We start from the raw sequence: 22,943 nt of genomic DNA, 5'->3' as shown, positions 1-22,943 counted from the left end.
AAGGAAATCATTTGGTCTCCGGTTGCGGTTAGGTCCATGCACCGACTCCTACGTTTGGAGTTACTCTCCCCAGAAGACGTTTCAAGTAAAAGGAAAACATTTATGTTTAAAAGCCGACAAATATGGGGCATCGGCAAAACTGGATATCTTTTGCAGAGGCTTGAATTCGAGATGGGAAATGATATTGGATTCCAAGATGCATCTCTCGGCTAAGCTCAGAGATGGCAAATCCATTTGCCTCGATGTAGGTTCGGACAACACTATCATCACAAACTGTTGCAAATGCATAAGACAACGCGTGACCCTTCGAGCCAGAGGTTCAAACTTGTGGATAGCACAAGGAGAAGCAATAGGGGGGAACGATCTTTGTTGCAATACTTACCTGGAAAGGGCAGCAACAATTGATCAACATATAGTTTATGGTCAAGACAACAACGGCATGTTGATCAATGGAGCGCACTTTTCATCCATCGTTTAGTTTTAGTTTTGTTTATTTTGAAATGTATATAAATTCGGTTCCAGTTGATTTGATCAATAAAGGAAATTATTTACTAAAAACAGTAATCAATTCAGAGAAAACAAACATTTGGATTGAGGTATTTATCTCTTAGATCACCAGCATGGATGATGGATCAGCAAAATCAGATTCTGAATGGAGGCACTACTAGAGTTTAGATTGTTCAAAAGTTAAATCAACTAAAAAAAAAATTTAAATTCGTTTTTAAGGATCTTATAAATTTGATTTTTACTTAAAAAACATGGTATCATTCATATTATTTCCTCATTTAAATCTGATTTAATATTTAAATTTAATTACAATAAATGATGTTCGAAAAAAAAAAACAGATTCGATATTGGATTCATCATCTCTAATCAACTTTCTATCACGTTACAAATCAAAAGCAATAATCCATGCCTACACTCATCATCATTGTCATTCTATACCTTTACCAGGTGAAACGTTTTCGACACAATCTCCGGAATTCCAAATTCTGCTACAAAACTAAATCCGGGAAGAACTGGAATTGGTGGACCATCAGCCAATGATCATCATTTCTTTAGAATAACTTAAAAAGCAAGCCAACGTGTGTGGCAAAGAAGGGAGGGAAGACGAGTGATTCGACCACCATTAGCTTGATGAGGATGTTCAGTGATGGTCCAGATGTGTCCTTTAAAGGGTCTCCAACGGTGTCGCCGATAACAGCTGCCGTATGCGCATCTGATCCTTTGGGACCGAGTGTTCTTGCGTGTTCTGAAGCACCAGCCCGCAAACAAATAAGGTTTAATTTTAAGATTAGCTCATACGAAATCAATCAAATATATATGTATACCTCAATGTACTTCTTGGCGTTATTCCAAGCACCACCAGTATTGGATGCAGAGATAGTGATTTGGACACCGGAGATGAGCGATCCACCAAGTACACCAGAGAGAGTTTCAACACCGAAAAAGATCCCCACTACGAGCGGTGTGAGCATAACAAGTGCACCAGGTGGGATCATTTCTTTTATGGAAGCCTCGGTGGAAATCTTAACACATGTAGCATAGTCAGGCTTAGTAGTGCCCTCCATGAGACCTGGGATCGTGTTGAATTGTCTGCGCACTTCCTCGACCATCTTCGACGCTGCACTTCCCACGCTCTTCATGGACATAGCAGAGAACTAGTAAGGAAGCATTGCCCCGGTGAGCAAACCGATGAAAACTTTAGGACTCAATACATCGACTGTTGTAATATCAGCACGGCTCACGAAAGCACCAAAGAGAGCAAGGGATGCCAGGGCCGCAGAACCAATGGCGAAACCCTGGAAAGAAATGCAGTGTGTTCAAGTAAGTACCTGTTTAATCGTTAATGCGACGATGGGGAAGATTACACTTTAATTTGAACTTGTTATAACAATATCAAACCTTTCCTACAGCAGCAGTGGTGTTTCCTGCAGCATCAAGAGCATCAATTCGCTCTCGTATATTGTGGGTCATGTCAGCCATCTCGGCAATGCCTCCGACATTGTCAAGGGACCATAAGCATCAATGGCCAATTCAGTAGCTAGGGTGCTCAGCATTCCAAGGGCAGCAACAGCAATGCCATACATAGCAGCGAAGCTAAAACTAACGAAAATACTGGCGGCGATGGCGAAAATAGGAATAATGCAAGACTTGTAACCCAATGCAAGTCCGAAAATAACATTAGTTGTGGCTTCAGTCCTGCAGGCATCAGCAACATCTTGTACAGGGCTTCCGGAGAAATCAAACATGTTAAAATCAACAATCACAAAGTACAAGTCATGGAAACAATAATGCCATTACAGCAGATTACCTGTATGCATTGCTCATATAGTATTCGGTTACAAAACCGATAACTAAGCCAGCCCAAAGACCAACAACACATAAGAATAGTTGCCTATAGAAGAAAAATTGCAGGTTACACAATAGTTCTAATGCAAGCATATAACTACTGGTTTATCAGGGGAAAATAAACAGAACCACCGAGAGAGTACCAGTTGTTAACATCCTTTTGTTCTCCAAAATTGAAAATGGTAAAGGACGATGTAAGAGCTATCCAACTAACAATTGAAATACCGATAGTCATAAGAACAGTGGAGATGATAAGTTGCCTCTTCAACGATGGCTCGATTCTTTAACCGACTTGATCTCGAAGATGTCAGTTGCAAACAAGGTGGTTATTAAACAAACAATGATACCAACAGAACTGATGATGAGAGGGTATAACATTGGAGTAAACTCATGGATGATGCCAAAAGAAGTGATGGATGCAACAACAAGTGCAGCACAAGTCAATTCCGAGTAGGATGAAAAAGATCAGATCCCATTCCAGCTATATCACCAACATTATCACCTACATTCTCTGCAATTGTTGGAAAAGTCAAAAATGTTGGGAAACTTTTGATGGGTGCATTTATTGCACCGAATTCAGCCAGCAATTGTTGAAGATTAAAAGCAATTTTCAATGGGTTTGTTGGCAAAAGAAACTTTTGGTGTAAGTGTGCAAAAATTGTTGAATTTCATACTTGGGATTATTGCACTTTAGTCCCTACACTTTAGGGTATTTTCAAAGATTAGTCCTTAAGCTTCAATTATAAATACACTTACCCATTTAGCTTCAAAATCATCCCAAATAATTTCTTTCTCCCAATACTAAAGAGTTTAGAGAGTTCTCTTGTGAGTTGTGAGTATTTTGTAAACACCTGTAAATTTTCTCTCTTTAGTAAAAGATCTGCAGCAGCCCGGAGACATGTGCATAATTGGCTGAACTTCGTTATCAATTTTGGGTATTATTTTTCTGCTTTTATTTCGTATTCTCACTAATCTGGTTATAGGGAAATTACTCATTTAATTCCCAACAACTGACATCAGAGCTTTTGGTGGTGAATTTTGTCGGTTTTTTCTGCGAGGTTACTATTCATGTGAATAATGAATTTCGTGAATAGTGAAATTTGGTCAGTGATACGAATTTGTTGACGGAGGTGTTCTAATACACGGTGATTCATAGAAATTGTCAAAAACGATCCAAACGATGCCAGATTCGAGTGGGAGCAATGGTTGTAGATGAAGGGAAAGTGAAAATTGAGAAGTTCGATGGTGTGAATTTTGGCCTTTGGAAGATGCAGATTGAAGATTTTCTGTACCAGAAAAATCTATATCAACTTTTCTCAGGAAAACAACAAGAGGGCATGAGGGCTCTTCTCGACAGACAAGCTCTCGGAGTTATCCGACTGACGTTATCCCACAATGTTACTTTCAACATAGCAAAGGAAAAGACCACGTCGCGTCTTATGGCGGCTCTCTCCAATATGTATGAGAAGTCATCAGCCTAAAAAAAAGTTCACTTAATGAGGCGATTATTCAATTTGCGAATGGCGGAAGGGGCATCAGTGGCTCAAGACCTAAATGAACTCAACACAATCACAACCCAGTTGAGTTCCGTGGAAATTGAATTCGGTGATGAAGTTTGAGCTTTAATTCTCTTATCATCTTTACCAGACAGTTGGAATGATACTGTTACAATAGTCAGCAGCTCATCGGGAAACAGTAAATTGAAATTCGACGATGTTCGGGATCTGGTATTGAGTGAAGAAATTTGACAGAGAGAATCGGGTGAAGCATCAAGCTCCTCAGCCTTGCACACAGAGTCTAGAGGGAGAACTTCTGAAAGAAATACAAATCGTGGTAGATTGAAATCAAGAAGGGAAAATCAAGAAGGAGAAAGAAAGATTTTAACTGTTATAATTGTGGCAAGAAATGTCTTTTTAAAAGAGATTGCCGAGCACCGAAGAAAGATACCGGCGCACGGGAATCTGTCAACATGACAGAGAAGACAGGTGATGCCATGATTCTAAGCATCAACAGTCCGATTGAATCATGGATCTTGGATTCAGGGGCATCTTTCCACTCCACACCATGCTAAGAAATCATGGAGAACTATTTCAGTTTTGATTTTGGGAAGATTCATCTAGCTGATGATGAAACCTTGAAGATCGTCGAAAAAGGAGACATCCGATTAAAGTTGCCAAACCAGACCACCTGGAAGCTGAAAAGAGAGACATATTCTTGGCCTCAAAATAAATTTGATTTCTGTGGGATAACTTGATAGAGAAGGATATAGTACAACATTTTCAGGTTGTGAATAGAAGATTACCAAAGGAGCACTCGTCATTGCTCGTGGTAAGAAGACTGGTACTCTCTATGTAACCTCAAATTTAGAGAATATCATTGCAATAGAAGATGTTGATGGAAAATCAAACCCATGGCACCAAAGGCTTTGCCATATGAGTGAGAAAGGGATGAAGACACTTTTTTCAAAAGGGAAGCTGTCAGATCTAAAGAATATAGACGTCAGACTATGTGAAGATTGTATCTTTGGCAAACAAAAGAAAGTCAGTTTTGCAAATATTGGAAAGACACCCAAGGCAGAAAAGTTAGAGTTGGTTCATACTGATGTATGGGGACCATCTCCAGTTCCATCTCTTTCAGGCTCACTATATTATGTCACCTTCATCGATGATTCTACAAGGAAGGTGTGGGCTTATTTTCTGAAGAAAAATTAGAAGTCTTTGATACCTTCAGAAAATGGAAGGCCATGGTGGAAAATGAGACTGAATTGAAAGTCAAGCAGTTGAGGTCTGATAATGGAGAAGAGTGAAGAAATAGTAGATTCAGAGATTTCTGCGCAAACAATGGGATCAAGATGGAGACAACAGTTCCCATGACATCGCAGCATAATGGCGTAGTAGAGCACATGAACAAAACTCTGAATTAATGTGTCAGAAGCATGAGGATACATGTCGGCTTGCCCAAATTGCTATGGGCTGAAGTTATCAACACTGCAGCTTACATGATCAACCGTGGGCCCTCAGTTCCCTTGGATGGTGGAACACCAAAGGAAGTTTGGAGCAAGAAAGAAATAAACCTTTCACACTTAAGAGTGTTTGGTTGTATTTCTTATGTACACATAAATTCTGCTGAAAGAAGTAAACTTGATGCCAAGTCCAACAAATATGTCTTTGTTGGTTATGGTGGTGATGAGTTCGGTTATCGGTTTTAGAACTATGAAAATTGAAAGATCATCAGAAGCAGAGATGCCATTTTCAATGAGAATGTGATGTACAAAGATAGGTCAACCATAAAATCAAGTAGCTCCAATACCGAAGCTAAAACAAAGGAATTTGATGAGTTTGAGGAGATTTCTGGAAATGATGTTCATATCAATCCTGAAGCAGTTCAAGAAGAACCAGGCACACCAGAACTGAGACGCTCCTCCAGAATTCGTAAACCAACCTAGCGTTATTTGCCTTCTTTGCACTACTTGTTTCTGACTCATAATGGTGAACCAGAGTGCTATGATGAAGCAATACAGGTGGAGGATTCAATCAAGTGAGAGTTTTCCATGAAAGATGAGATGGACTCGCTTATGTCAAATCAGACGTTGGAATTAGCTGAATTACCACCAGGAAAGAAAGCGCTCCATAACAAGTGGATTTACAGGATCAAAGAAGAGCACGATGGAAGCAAAAGCTACGAAGCAAGATTGGTTGTCAAAGGTTTTCAGCAAAAGGAAGGTATTGACTACAATGAAATTTTCTCTCCAGTCGTGAAGTTGTCTACAATCAGACTGGTGTTGAAAATTGTAGCTGCAGAAAATCTACATCTTGAGCAGTTAGATGTAAAGACAACTTTCCTTCATGGTGATTTGGAGGCAGAAATCTATATGAAGTAACCAGAAGGCTTCATAAAGGCAGAAAAGTAAAACCCGGTATGTAGGTTGAAGAAGAACTTGTATGGTTTAAAACAAGCTCCTAGATAGTGGTACAAGAAGTTCAATAGTTTCATGAGTAGCAGAGGTTTTACCAGATGCCAAGTAGATCATTGTTGCTACATCAAGAAGTTCGACAATAACTTCATTATTTTATTGTTGTACGTCGATGACATGCTCGTTGTTGGCTCATACATGCAAGAAATTATAAACTTGAAGAAAAAATTGTGGAAGCAGTTTGTAATGAAAGATCTGGGCGCTGCAAAGTAGATTCATGGGATGAGGATTAAGAGAGACAAAGTCGGGGACTTTGATGTTATCACAGGCTGAGTACATCAACAAAGTACTCTCCAGGTTTAACATGCAATATGCTAAACCAGTAAGTACACCTTTAGGTGTTCATTTTAGGCTCTCCTAAGAATAGTCACCAAAGATAGAGGAAGAACGTGCACACATGGTGAAGGTGTCGTATGCTTCAACAATTAGAAGTTTGATGTATGTCATGGTTTGTACTAGACCAGATATTGCTCAAGCAGTGGGAGATGTTAGCAGGTACATGAATAATCCGGGCAAGGTACACAGGGAAGCAGTCAAATGGATCCTCAGATATCTACAGGGTACTACAAACAAAACACTTTGTTTCAAAGGTTGAGATACGATACTGATAGGCTATGTAGATGCTGACTTAACCGGAAATGTTGACATCAGAAAAAACACTACAGGGTATGTATATACTCTAGGAGGCACCGTAGTATGTTGGGTTTCTCAATTACAGAAGATAGTTGATCTCTCCACAACTAAAGTAGAATATGTCGCTGTTACGGAAGCCAGCAAGAAGATGGTCAATCTCCAAAGTTTCTTTGAAGAGTTAGGCAAGAAACAAGAAAACAATTTCTTGTATTGCGATAGTCAAAGTGCTATCCATCTAGCGAAGAAGAATCAGTCTTTTCATTCCAGGACGAAACACATACAATTGCGATATCATTTTATTCGGTCTCTTCTGGAAGATGGGATTTTGAAACTTGAAAAGAATAGTGGAGCTCAAAATCCGGCAAACATGTTAACAAAGATGGTAACTACGGACAAACTGAAGTTGTGTTCAGCTTCACTTGGCATTCTAGAGTAACAAGACCAGAAATACTGTTGCATTGATCGAGGTGTACAATCAGATTAAAGTCAGTCTTCAAGTGGGAGACTATTGGAAAAGTCAAAATGTTGGGAAACGTTCGGCGGGTGCATTTATTGCACCGAATTCAGCCAACAATTGTTGAAATTGTTGAAGATTAAAAGCAATTTTCGGTGGGTTTGCTGCTAGAAGAAACTTTCGGTGCAAGTAGGCAGAAATTGTTGAATTTCATACTTGGGATTATTGAACTTTAGTCCCTACACTTTAGGGTATTTTCAAAAATTAGTCCTTAAGCTTCAACTATAAATACCCTTACCCACTTAGCTTCAAAATCATCCTAAATCATTTCTTTCTCCCAATACTAAAGAGTTTAGAGAGTTCTCTTGTGAGTTGTGAGTGTGTTTTGTAAACACATGTAAATTTTCTCTCTTTAGTAAAAGATTTGCAGCAGTCCAGAGACGTGGGCATAATTTGTAACACCCATAACCCGTATAATTATACCTATACATATCATAGATGTCACCGAATTTCTAAACCCATTTTCTCTCTAAAAGTGATTTAAAATTTATTTTCTTAAAATGGTAAATGATATTATAAAAATATCATATCCTATGAATTATGTTTCATTATAACAAATTTAAGGCAAAAGAGTTTTTATGAACAGTGTACCGATGCACTACTACAGTACTATGAACAGTGTACCGATGCACAAAAACTTCGAACTTAAAATGTGTATCGATGCACTGCTACAATAATTTCAGCAAAATATATATAGATAAAATTCATAAAAACTTAACCTTTCATCACTATAAAGTTACAATTTTGTTTCCAAATATGTTCAACAAAACAAATAGAACATTAATAAATACATGCCACTAATAAAGTCAACATTTCATCATAGGATGTCTTACTGATATTGAAATATACTCCATGATGCTTTATGTCGCTTTGAACTCTTTATTCCACCACTGGCTTTTTACCTACGCGTGAAAATCATCACACGCTAAATATATACTTAGTGAGACAATTAAAACAATAAACCATTTTCTATTTAACTTGTTTCGATTACAATTTAATCACGATCTGTATAAATCACAAATTTATAATGATACATATGTTAGTATTGTACTAACATAAACATATCCCATAACAACTCCATAATATACTTGAAACTCATTTTCCACCAAATATTTAAACACTTATTAATTCTTTTTAATCTTGTCACCAACTTTTCAAACTTATATAAAATGGTCATTCACCATTTTATCACATAGATTCTTAATACCAAAATTTCCAGCATTAAAATTATTACCATTCAAATGCTTTTAAAAAGGCATAATTACATTTAAGTACCCCAATAATGCAATTATTGTACTTAAATCACCAATCTTTTCAAACTTCCAAAATAGTCATATTTTACATTCTAACACTCATTTTAATTCCCAAACAACAAATTTCCAGCATAGTACATCAATTATATAATACTTACACAACAACCCATCAATTTCCAAAGTTACCAAATTGATCCCCAACTTTTCAAAAATGCAAAATGGTCCCTAAATCTTTCTAAGGCCTGAAGAATACTTCCTTCATCATTTCCAACCCTTATATAATTTTTCCATAATTTTTCTCACTCAAACAATCCATGGCCAAAACTTAAAAAAAAACAAGTTCAGGAAAGATTAAACATGTTCTAATCATCAAACATGCCTGAATATGAATCTACTACCCCACAAACATCAAGATCCATCATTAATTCATAATCTCTTATATGAACACAAACTGAAGAATTTGGGATCTTTGAACACCAACAAGATTATCATGCAATATTGGTACCAAATGATAGCGTTTTTCGCGTATAACAATTTTCTATTTTTGACATACTCAAAATCCTAAGGAATTTACTTAAAAATTGAATTGAAACTTTCTCACCTTTGGAGAAACCCACGGTAGCTTAGAGAGGAAGATGAGTAATTTGGATGAAATGTTGGGTGCATTTCATATTAGTTTACATTATATTCCACTTAAATGAATAAAATATTCATTTAATTGGAATAAGACCAAATCACCCTTAATGAATCTTCTTATTCACCATAAAACCATGACAACTTATCCTTATCATCTTTCAAAGTCAAAGATGAATGAATTTGACTTTGATTTTCTAAAATTTCCCATGAAATTTTCAAAACTTGCGTTTTAGCCACTAAATTCCACTGTTTCAGTTAAATCTAAAAAATTACACATTTTCAAACCAAATTTCTCTGATCTAAAATATTAAAAATACTATTTCCAACCATTTTATAACATCCATTAAATTTTTGAAAAATTCCAATTTGATTCGAATTACCAATTCCTTACCGCTTTAACCATTTCTAAATTTTTTTCTTTACTCAATTCCATATCCAAAAATATGATTTCTCTAAAACCCCACTCTCAAGAATAAACTATCTATTTATAGAATGAAATTATTTTTACAAAATTTCTCACTTAATTCCCTAAAATTTTCCAAGTTTTATACTTTGGCCACCAAACTTTCAAAATTTTCATTTTGATCATTATCTAAATTTTTTGGGTATTACAATTCTCCCCTCTTTAAATAAAATTCGTCTTCATATTTTAAATACGTTTATGATGAAAACATATGAGGATATTGCTTCCTCTTGTCCTCATCGCTTTCCCACGTAGCTTTCTCGACTTTATGATTTCGTCAAAGCACTTTAACTAGAGGAACCCTCTTGTTACGCAGTTCTCTGATTTCTCGAGCTAAGATCCGAACTGGTTCTTCTTCATAACTCAAATCTGGTCGGATCTCAATTTCCTCTGATGCAATAAGATGTGAAGGATTTGATTGATACTTTCTAAGCATCGACACATGAAAAACATTATGAACTTTATCCAATTTTGGAGGTAATGCTAACCGATACGCCACCGGTCCAACTCTCTTTAATATCTCATAAGGTCCAATGAATCTTAGACTTAATTTTCCTTTGCGCCAAAAGCGAAATATATTTTTCCAATGTTATACTTTAAGAAAAACTTTATCACATTTATGAAGCTTAATCTCTTTTCGCTTCAAATATGCGTAATACTTCTGACGATCAGGTGCAATCTTGAGATTTTCTTGGATTATCCTCACTTTATCCTCAACCTCTTTCAATAAATCAGGACCAATTAGATCCCGATCTTTTAACGCGAACCAATTTAATGGTGTCCGACACTTTCTCCCGTATAAAGCTTCATAAGGCGCCATCTTGATGATAGATTGATAGTTGTTAATGTAAGCAAATTCAACTAGAGGCAAATACTTTTCCCAAGATCCTTCGAACTCAATCACACATTCCCTCAACATATCCTCCAATGTCTGGATAGTCCGCTCTGACTGACCATCTGTCTGTGGATGAAATGTCATACTGAAATTCAATCGAGTACCCAATGCTTTATACAAAGAATTCCAAAATCTTGAAGTAAACCTTGGATCCCTATCAGATATGATTGATACTGGCACTCCATGTATCCGAACTATCTCCTTGATTTACAACTTTGCATATTTATCCAAGGCGTAGTCCATTCGCACCGAAATGAAATGTGTCGATTTAGTTAACCGGTCAACTATCACCCAAATGGAATCCTTCTTATTTGATGTCAATGGTAACCCTCTAAAAAAATCCATAGTAACTCTTTCCCACTTCCATTCTAGAATAGAAATTGGTTGGAACAATCCTGAAGGCACCTGATGTTCAGCTTTCACTCGTTGACACGTCAGACATGTAGCAAAAAACTCATAAATGGCTCTTTTTATACCCGACCACCAAAATCAACTTTTTACATCATGATACATTTTGCTCCCACCTGGATGCATAGTCAGTGGACTATAATGTGCCTCAGAAATAATATCTTTCTTTAACTCATCATCATGTGGAATATAGATTCTTCCTCAATAATACATATATCCATTTGACTTAACTTCAAAGTCTTTAGTCTCACATTTTTTCCACTAGTCAAATTTTTTCCAAGCATCTGCCATCTTTCCTTAATAGCTCTATTATCCGATTTAAAAGCATCGGCTTTTTTTTAATTCAGCCAATAGTGCGCCATTTTCTTTTAACAATAGCCGCACATCTATAGCTCGCAAAGCTGCAAAAGTTTTCTGACTAAATGCATCTGCTACAACATTTGCTTTACCTGGATGATAATCAATGATCAAATCATAGTCCTTTAAAAGTTCTATCCATCTTCTTTGTCTCAAATTGAGCTCTTTTTGAGTCAACAAATATTGCAAACTCTTATGATCCGTATAGATGTGGCATCTCTCACCATACAAATAATGACACCAAATTTTTAGAGCAAAAACTACCGCTGCTAACTCAATATCATGAGTAGGATAATTCCTCTCGTGCGTATTTAATTGTCGAGAATTATAGGCTACCACCTTACCTTCTTGTATAAGAACACAACCCAAACCATTATGAGATGCATCACTATACACAACATTCTCTTTGTCCGATTCTGATTGTACCAACATTGGTGCTTCCGTTAAAATATTCTTTAAAGCTTTAAAACACTCTTGACATTTCTCAGTCCAAGCAAATGAAACATCCTTTCTCAAGAGCATGGTCAAAGGAGAAGCAATCATCGAAAGGTTTTTAACAAACCTTAGATAATAACCAGCAAGTCCCAAAAAACTTCGGACCTCTATAATATTCTTTGGAGGTTTCCACTCCAATATTGCTTGAACTTTCTTATGATCAACTCTTATGCCTTTTTTCGAGATAACATGACCAAGAAAAGCAACTTCTGATAACCAAAACTCAAACTTTGACAGTTTGGCATATAACTTTTTATCCTTTAGTATTTCGAGCACAGTACGAAGATGAACATCATGTTCTATCTTTGTCTTCGAGTATACCAGAATATCATCAATAAAGACCACCACAAATTGATCTAAATAAGGTTGAAATACTTAATTCATCAAATCCATGAATGCTGCTGGAGCATTTGTCAACCCAAATGGCATTACTACGAACTCTTAGTGTCCATACTGTGTTATGAAAGTTGTCTTTGAAACATCTTCCTCTTTAATCTTTAACTGGTGATATCCCGATATAAGATCAATCTTAGAGAAAACATATTCTCCTTTAAATTGATCAAACAAGTCATTAATCCTCAGAAGAGGATACTTGTTCTTTATAGTCACCTTGTTCAACTGTCGATATTCTATGCACAAACACATTGATCCATCTTTCTTTTTCAAGAACAACACCGGTGCACCCCAAGGTGAAATACTCGGTTTTATAAATCCTCGATCTAGTAGCTCTTGCAATTGAGCCTTTAATTCTCTTAACTCTGTTGGGGTCATTCGATAAGGAGCCATTGAAATAGGTGTTGTACCTGGGAATACATCAATCCCAAACTCCGCCTCTCTATATGGAGGTAATCCAGGTAACTCATTTGGAAACACCTCTAGATACTCTCTTACAGTTGGAATACCTTCCAACTTAACTTCAGCAGTTCTCGTATCCAACACATTTGCTAAAATTGCTTGATATCCCCGTGACAACAATTTCTTAGCAGTGAAAGCTGAAATCACATTGGATAAGGGATTTACCCTTTCTCCAACAAATATTATCTATGAACTCGTTGTATATTTTAAAAACAATCTCTTCACATGACAATCTACCCAACCATAGTAGGAAGATAGCCAATCCATGCCTAAGATTATCCTGAATTCCTCAAAAGGCAATTCTAATAGGTTTGTAGGAAATTCTACTCCTTGTATCTTTATCTGACATTCATTACAAATCTGACAAATTATCATACTATGACCCAATAGATTGATTGCCACAATATCACTAGAAATAGGTTCTAAAAAGATTCCCCTGTCTCTTACGAGTTTTGTACTAATATACGAGTATGTAGAACCGGGATCAATCAATACAAACACATGTTCATCAAATAGATAAAAGGTACCTACTATAATCTTAGGAGCATCTCTATCCTCATCAGTCTTGATGTGATAAACTCTTGCAGTAGTTCTGTCTTCATGATTAGATGCAGTCTCAGATGTATCAGGTTTGCTACCCCTTTTACTTCCACCGCGTTTCGGTGTCATTACTGACTGATCTGGATATAATTCTGGACATTTATTTCTATAATGTCCAGCTTGTTTGCAATGATAACATTTCCCCTCCATGAGCCGGCATTGACCGTAATGATTCTTTCTACAAAACTCGCATTCTGGTTTAGGACAAAATTCTGAACCTTTATTATTTGCTAAAGCTACATGGGTCTACATGGACTTTCCTCCAGCAAATCCTTTTCTATCCAAAGTTACTGTAGAAGCATAACTTTTCTGCTGTTGACCCTTGCTGCGTTTGGAAAATGGTGCAGAGTAGGACTTTCCAAACCTTTTATTTGACTGCTCTTTCTTCGCTTCTAGATCATCAAGATCAACTTTTTTCATAGCTTTAGCCTTGTTAAATGCTTCTTGAAAAGAAGTAAAATGATGAGAAACCAAATTTCTCTTATACTGAGTATCCAATCCAGAAACAAATCTATCAATTCTAGATTTCTCAGTCAGAATAAACTCCGAAGCAAATCGACTCAGCTTGTGAAACTCGCATTCATACTTATAAACTGTTATGTCGGATTGTTTTAAGTTTAGGAACTGTTGCATCATCTCATTAACAAACATATCCCCAATATACTTTTCCTTGAATTCACTTAAAAAGAATTCCCATGTGATTTGCTCAGTGGAAACTCGTGGACGACTGTATTCCACCACACACTAGTTTGCTCCATCAGTGTAGACACAACCCCTTCCAACTTTCCTAGATCATCACAAGGAATCTTGTTGAGCATATTCTTGACATCATTTAACCAGAAGTCAGTAGCCATCGGATTAGCATCTGAATCACCTTGAAATTCAGGTGCTCTCATTTTCCTCAGTTCTTTTCGAAACTGACACCAGGGTTCAACGATTAATAATGATGTCTAGGTCTTGTAAGAACAATCCCCGATCTTGAACAGACATATCATGTTGATTCATATTAGAAGGCTCTATATTCGGCTGAGTATTGGGTGGATTCTGATTCACTTCATTACTCTCACTTTGTACAGGAGTAACATGCTCACCCGCCCTACTCGATTCTTGATGATCTGACATCTAAACATAGTCAAAATCATCGTCCATTAGTAAAGAGTAACTTTACTCCTAATAAGCATCATCACAGTATATATACAACTATCAGTAGCTTTTTACATCCTAGTGGCATGTATACACATTTTAACTTAAAACAAACTCGGTTTAGTCCTAGAATCGGCTAAACTTGTAGCTCTGATACCAATAAATGTAACACTCATAACCCGTATAATTATACCTATACAGATTATAGATGTCACCCAAATTTTTAAAACTATTTCCTCTTTAAAAGTGATTTAAAATTTATTTTCATAAAATGGTAAATGATATTATAAAAATATCATATCATACCAATTATGTTTCATTATAACAAATTTAAGGAAGAAGATTTTTTTATGAATAGTACTATGAACAGTACCGTGAACAGTTAACAGTGTACCGATGCACTGCTACAGTACCATGAACTGTGTACCGATACATAAAAACTTTAAACTTAAAATGTGTATCGATGCACTGCTATAGTAATTTCAGCAAAATATATATAAATAAAATTCATAAAAACTTAACCTTTCATCACTATAAAGTTACAATTTTGTTTCCAAATATGTTCAATAAAAAATAGAACATTAATAAGTACATGCCACTAATAAAGTCAACAATTCATCATAGGATGTCTTATTGATATTGAAATATACTCCTCGATACTTTATGTCACTTTGAACTCTTTATTCCACTACTGAATTTTTACCTACGCGTGAAAATCATCAGACGCTAAGTATATACTTAGTGGGGCAATTAAAATAATAAACCCTTTTCTATTTGACTTGCTTCGATCACAATTTAATCACGATTAGTATAAACCATAAATTTATAACGATACATATGTTAGTATTGTACTAACATAAACATATCCCATAACAACTCCATAATATACTTGAAACTCATTTTCCACCAAATATTTAAACACTTATTAATTCTTTTTAATCTTGTCACCAACTTTTCAAACTTATATAAAATGGTCATTCACCATTTTATCACATAGATTCTTAATACCAAAATTTCCAGCATTAAAATTATTACCATTCAAATGCTTTTAAAAAGGCATAATTACATTTAAGTACCCCAATAATGCAATTATTGTACTTAAATCACCAATCTTTTCAAACTTCCAAAATAGTCATATTTTACATTCTAACACTCATTTTAATTCCCAAACAACAAATTTCCAGCATAGTACATCAATTATATAATACTTACACAACAACCCATCAATTTCCAAAGTTACCAAATTGATCCCCAACTTTTCAAAAATGCAAAATGGTCCCTAAATCTTTCTAAGGCCTGAAGAATACTTCCTTCATCATTTCCAACCCTTATAAAATTTTTCCATAATTTTTCTCACTCAAACAATCCATGGCCAAAACTTAAAAAAAAACAAGTTCACGAAAGATTAAACATGTTCTAATCATCAAACATGCTTGAATATGAATCTACTACCCCATAAACATCAAGATCCATCATTAATTCATAATCTCTTATATGAAAACAAACTGAAGAATTTGGGATCTTTGAACACGAACAAGATTATCATGCAATATTGGTACCAAATGATAGTGTTTTTCGCGTATAACAATTTTCTATTTTCGACATACTCAAAATCCTAAGGAATTTACTTAAAAATTGAATTGAAACTTTCTCTCACCTTTAGAGAAACCCATGGCAGCTTGGAGAAGAAGATGAGCAAATTGGATAAAATGTTGGGTACATTTCATATTAGTTTACATTATATTCCACTTAAATGAATAAAATATTCATTTAATTGGAATAAGACCAAATCACCCTTAATGAATATTCTTATTCACCATAAAACCATGACAACTCATCCTTATCATCTTTCAAAGTCAAAGATGAATGAATTTGACTTTGATTTCTGAAATTTCCCATGAATTTTTCAAAACTTCCATTTTAATCACTAAATTCCACTGTTTTGGTTAAATCTGAAAAAATTGCACATTTCCAAACCAAATTTCTCTGATCTAAAATATTAAAATAATATTTCCAACCATTTTATAACATCCTTCAAATTTTTGAAAATTTCCAATTAGATCTGAATTACCAATTCCTTATCGCTTTAACCCTTTCTAATTTTTTTTCTTTACTCAATTTCAAATCCAAAAATATGATTTCTCTAAAACCCCACTCTCAAGAATAAACAATCTATTTATAGAATTAAATTCTTTTTAGGAAATTTCTCACTTAATTCCCTAAAAGTTTCCAAGTTTTATACTTTGGTCACCAAACTTTCAAAATTTTGTCATTTTTTTATGCGAGGATTTTGTAAAATTCCCTAAAATTCCCTAAAACCCCACTCTCAAGAATAAACAATCTATTTACCAAACTTGTTTATTTAGTAAAATTTGGTCGGCGATACGATTTTGTCGACGGAGGTGTTCTAATACACGATGGTTCATAGAAATTGTCAAAAACGATCCAATCGAAGCCATATTCAAGTGGGAGCAATGGATGCTGACGAAGGGAAGGCGAAAATTGAGAAATTCGATGGTGTGGATTTTGGCTTTTGGAAGATGCAAATTGAAGATTTTCTGTATCAGAAAAATCTATATCAACCTCTCTCAGGAAAGTAAACAAAGGGCATGAAGAATGAAGACTGGGCTCTTCTCGACAGACAAGCCCTCGGAGTTATCTGACTAACGTTATCCTATAATGTTACTTTCAAAATAGTAAAGGAAAAGACTACGGTGGGTCTTATGGCGGCTCTCCAGTATGTATGAGAAGTCATCGGCCTCAAACAAAGTTCACTTGATGAGGCGATTATTCAATTTGCGGATGGCGGAAGAGGCATCAGTGGCTCAACACCTAAATGAACTAAACACAATCACAACCCAGTTAAGTTCCGTGGAAATTAAATTTGATGATGAAATTCCAGCTTTAATTCTCTTATAATCTCTACCAGACAGTTGGAATGCTACTGTTACAGCAGTCAGCAGCTCGTTGGGAAACAGTAAATTGAAATTCGATTATGTTCGGGATCTGGTATTGAGTAAAGAAATTCGACAGAGAGAATCGGGTGAAGCATCAAATTTCTCAGCCTTGCACACAGAGTCTAGAAAGAGAACTTCTAAAAGAACTCCAAATTGTGGCAGATCAAAATCAAGAATGAAAAAATCAAGAACGAGAAAGAAATATTTTAACTGTTATAATTGTGGCTAGAAAGGTCACTTTAAAAGAGATTGTCGAGCACCGAAGAAAGATACCGACGCACAGGAATCTGCGAACATGACAAAGGATACAGGCGATGCTATGATTCTAAGCGTTAGCAGTCTGATTGAATCATGGATCTTGGATTCAGGGGCATCTTTCCACTCCACACCATTCTAAGAAATCATGGAGAACTATGTTAGTGGTGATTTTGGGAATGTTCATCTAGTTGATGATGAAACCTTGAAGATCATCGAAAAAGGAGACATTCGATTAAAGTTGTCAAACCAGACCACCTGGAAGCTGAAAGGAGTGAGACATATTCCTGGCCTCAAAAGAAATTTGATTTCTATAGGACAGCTTGATAGAGAAGGATATAGTACAACCTTTTCAGGTTGTGAATGGAAGATTACCAAAGGAGCACTCGTCATTGCTTGTAGTAAGAAGGCTGGTACTCTCTATGTAACCTCAAATTTAGAGAATATCATTGCAGTACAAGATACTGATGGAAAATCAAACCTATGGCACCAAAGGCTTGGCCATATGAGTGAGAAAGGGATGAAGACACTTTTGTCAAAAGGGAAGCTACTGGATCTAAAGAATATAGATGTCGGACTATGTGAAGATTGCATCTTTGGAAAATAAAAGAAAGTCAGTTTTACAAGGATTGGAAAGACACCCAAGGAAGAAAAGTTAGAGTTGGTTTATACTGATGTATGGGGACCATCTCCAGTTCCATCTCTTGCAGGCTCACTATATTATATTATGTCACCTTCATCAATGATTTTACAAGGAAGGTGTGGGTTTATTTTCTGAAGAAGAAATTAGAAGTCTTTTATACCTTTAGAAAATAGAAGACCATAGTAGAAAATGAGACTGATTTGGAAGTCAAGCCGTTGAGGTCTGATAATAAAGGAGAGTACAGAAATAGTAGATTCAGAGATTTCTGCACAAACAATGAGATCAAGATGGAGACAACAGTTCCCATGACACCGCAACAAAATGGCGTAGTAGAGCGCATTAACAGAACTCTGAATAAACGTTCCAGAAGCATGAGGATACATGCCAGCTTGCCCAAATTGCTATGAGCTGAAGCTATCAACACTGCAGCTTACCTGATAAACCGTGAGCCCTTAGTTCCCTTGGATGGTGGAATACCAGAGGAAGTTTGGAGCAAGAAAGAAATAAACCTTTCACACTTAAGAGTGTTTGGTTATATTTCTTATGTACACATAAATTCTGCTTAAAGAAGTAATCTTGATGCCAAGTCCAACAAATGAATCTTTGTTGGTTATGGTGGTGATGAGTTTAGTTATCGGTTTTGGGGCTATAAAAATCGAAAGATCATCAGAAAAATAGATGTCAGTTTCAATGAGAATGTGATGTACAAAGACAGGTCAACCATAAAATCAAGTAGCTCCAATACCGAATCTGAAACAAAGGAATTTGCTGAGTTTGAGGATATTTCTGGAAATGATGTTTAGATCAATCCTGAAGCAGTTCAAAAAGAACCAGGCACACCAGAACGGAGATGCTCCTCTAGAATTCCTAAACCAACCTAGCGTTATTCGCCTTCTTTGCACTACTTGTTGCTGATTGACAACGGTTAACCAGAGTGCTATGATGAAGCAATGCAGGTGGAGGATTTAGTCAAGTGGGAGTCTTCCATGAAAGATGAGTTGGACTCGCTTATATCAAATCAGACGTTATAATTAGCTAAATTACCACCAGGAAAGAAACCGCTGCATAACAACTGGATTTACAGGATCAAAGAAGAGCACGATGGAAGCAAACAATACAAAGCAAGATTTGTTGTAAAAGGTTTTCAGCAAAAAGAAGGTATTGACTATAATGAAATTTTCTCTCCAGTCGTGAAGCTATCTACAATCAGACTAGTGTTGAAAATTGTAGCTGCAGAAAATCTACATCTTAAGCAGTTAGATGTAAAGACAACTTTCCTTCATAGTGATTTGGTGGAAGAAATCTATATGAGGCAGTCAAAAGGCTTCATAAAGGCAGACAAGTAAAACCTGTTATGCAGGTTGAAGTAGAACTTGTATGATTTAAAACAAGCTCCTAGAAAGTGGTACAAGAAGTTCGATAGCTTCATGAGTAGCAGTGGTTTTACCAAATGCCAAGCAGATCATTGTTGCTACATCAAGAAGTTCGAAAACAACTTTATTATTTTATTGTTGTACGTTGATGACATGCTCGTTGCTGGCTCAGACATGTAAGAAATTATAAACTTGAATCAAAAATTGTCGAAGCATTTTGCAATGAAAGATCTGGGCGCTGCAAAGCATATTCTTGGGATGAGGATTAACAAAGTCGGGGACTTTGATATTATCACAAGCTAAGTACATCAACAAAGTACTCTCCAGGTTCAACATGCAAGATGCTAAACCAGTAAGTACACCTTTAGGTGTTCATTTTAGACTCTCCAAAGAACAATCACCAAAGATGGAGGAAGAACGTGCACACATGGTGAAGGTGTCGTGTGCTTCAACAATTGGAAGTCTGATGTATTCCTTGGTTTGTACTAGACCAGATATTGCTCAAGCAGGGGGAGCTGTTAGCAGGTACATGAATAATCCGGGCAAGGTACACTGGGAATCAGTCAAATGGATCATCAAATATCTACAGGGTACTACAAACAAAGCACTTTGTTTCAAAGGTGGAGATGCGATACTGACAGGCTATGTAGATGATGACTTAGCCGAAAATGTTGACCTCAGAAAAAACACTACAGGGTATGTATATACTCTAGGAGGTACCGCAGTAAGTTGGGTTTCTCAACTACATAAGATAGTTGCTCTCTCCATAACTGAAGCAAAATATGTCGCTGTTATGGAAGCCAACAAGGAGATGGTCTGACTCTAAAGTTTCTTAGTAGAGTTAAGCAAGAAACAAGAAAATAATGTATTGTATTGCGACAATCAAAGTGCTATCCATCTATCGAATAATCTGTCTTTTCATTCCAGGACGAAACATATACAATTGTGATATCATTTTAACCGGTCTCTTCTGGAAGATGGGATTTTGAAACTTGAAAAGATTACTGGAGTTCAAAATCCGGTAGACATGTTAACAAAGACGATAACTACGGACAAACTGAAGTTGTGTTCAGCTTCAGTTGGCATGCTAGAGTAACAAGACCATAAATACTGCTACATTGATCGAGGTGTGAAGACATATTAAAATCAGTCTTCAAGTGGAAGATTGTTGGAAAAGTCAAAATGTTGGGAAACTTTCGATATTTGCATTTATTGCACCAAATTCAGCCAACAATTGTTGAAATTGTTGAAGATTAAAAGCAATTTTCGGTGCAAGTGGGAAGAAATTGTTGAATTTCATGCTTGGGATTATTACACTTTAGTCCCTGCACTTTAGGGTATTTTCAAATATTAGTCCTTAAGCTTCAACTATAAATACCCTTACCCATTTAGCTTCAAAATCATCCCAAATCATTTCTTTCTCCCAATATTAAAGAGTTTAGAGAGTTCTCTTGTGAGTTGTGAGTGTTTTGTAAACACCTGTAAATTTTCTCTCTTAAGTAAAAGATCTGTAACAATCCGAAGACGTATGCATAATTGGCTGAACTCCATTATCATTTTCGGGTATTATTTTTTCACTTTTATTTCGTATTCTCACTAATCTAGTTATAGGGAAATTACTCATTTAATTTCCAACAGCAATCACCTAAAAACTTGGAAGCAACACAGTGTTAAGTTTACCTATATAACTAGGTTTCGAAATTCGACATGTCATGGTAGATGTGTGTTACATATACAGCTGGGTTTCTAGGGTCATCCTCAGGAATATTCTTTTCCACTTTCCCGAAAAGATCAGTACCAATATCAGCAGCTTTGGTATAGATTCCTCCGCCAACTCTACCAAAAAGATCCATCGAGGAACCTCGGAGGCCATAACCGGTGATGGGCTCGAAAAAGACCAGCTCAATCATCATCATAGTAGAGCTTGAATAAGTTGATTGCAATGAAAAGCACCAAAAGGATACTAGTAGTAAGAAGAAAGCCCATCACAGTACCAAATCGAAAGGCGATGATGAACTTCTTCCCAGCTCCCTTCCTTGCCTCCAGGGTAGTTTATAGCGTTCGCATAAGTGGCGATCTTCATCCCAAGGAAACAGGAAATGAGCGAAGTGATAGCGCTGATCAAGAATGATATGGTGTTGAATGCGGAAGTGGTGAGAGTAGGCTTGCACGTCTTGAATGGATTGTCTGAGCAAGGCTAGCTCGCCATGCTGAAACCCTCTACGGAGCCGAGGAAAATAAAAATCAAGACGGTGAATACAACCATGAAAACACCATCGTACTGGTATTTGATGAAAAGAAATGAGGCAGGCCCTATATGATATCCAAATATTAATGGCGTTATGAATATAGTTTGTAGAACAAGTTTGTGATTAGAAAAAGAGATAAACCTTCAGGGATGGCGTTTTGAATGTCAGCATATTTACGAATAACATTGTTGCCATTTTGGCCTTCTTCTTCTTCTTCTTCTTCAATAAGGCAATGGGTACAACCATTTTCTCCACCGGCACCATCGTTCCCGGGGGATCATGAATCGTGATCATGAGAGAGCTTCACATTGGAAACCAGAACCCATTGCACCAGATAAACGACTATGCCAATCACCGAACAAACTGGGATCAGAATCTCAGCTCCAAGTTCCGATAATATCGAAGCTCCCATTTTTAACCAATCCCCCCTAAAGAAACGAAAATGCACAACTAAAACAAAAATATTTTCTGATTTCTTTTACAAAGAAATGCATTTTTATACACTTCGACATTGTCAAAGTGACCAGTTGACCTTTGCTTTAGCCACGTTTTAAGGATTGTTGAATTGTCATTTTAAGGATCATATTTTTAACATGTAAATCACACACAAAATATATACATAAACGATTATATGCTCTTGTACATCAGATTAGCAACTGTTAATCAATGCCATTCTAGTTGATTTTTCAGAACTCGAGCTTTGAGTCTGTGTTTGAGGCATTTGGGATTTAACTTTATTACAGTTTGATAGACTTATGTTAAATACAGTACAACAATGTTTTTTCAGATTACGATAGTTATCCCTATAGCTATTTCTGATTAAAATGGGCTTTCATCATGCCCCATCATTTGCTTCTTGTTGATATGAGCTTTCAAAATGCCCCACATG

At 36.2% G+C, this 22,943-nt stretch overlaps 1 pseudogene; it reads right to left on the bottom strand.

The window, feature by feature from the left end:
* Positions 1-1,058: 1,058 nt before the first annotated feature.
* LOC120144519 lies at positions 1,059-22,466 on the bottom strand (annotated as a pseudogene).
* Between the last annotated feature and the right edge of the window lie 477 nt (positions 22,467-22,943).

This window comes from Hibiscus syriacus, unplaced genomic scaffold (assembly GCF_006381635.1).
Source record: "Hibiscus syriacus cultivar Baekdansim isolate YM2019G1 unplaced genomic scaffold, ASM638163v2 tig00110890_pilon, whole genome shotgun sequence".
Lineage (NCBI taxonomy): Eukaryota > Viridiplantae > Streptophyta > Magnoliopsida > Malvales > Malvaceae > Hibiscus > Hibiscus syriacus.
Note: the sequence above shows the minus strand (reverse complement) of the source record. Positions and strands in the feature narration are given on the sequence as shown.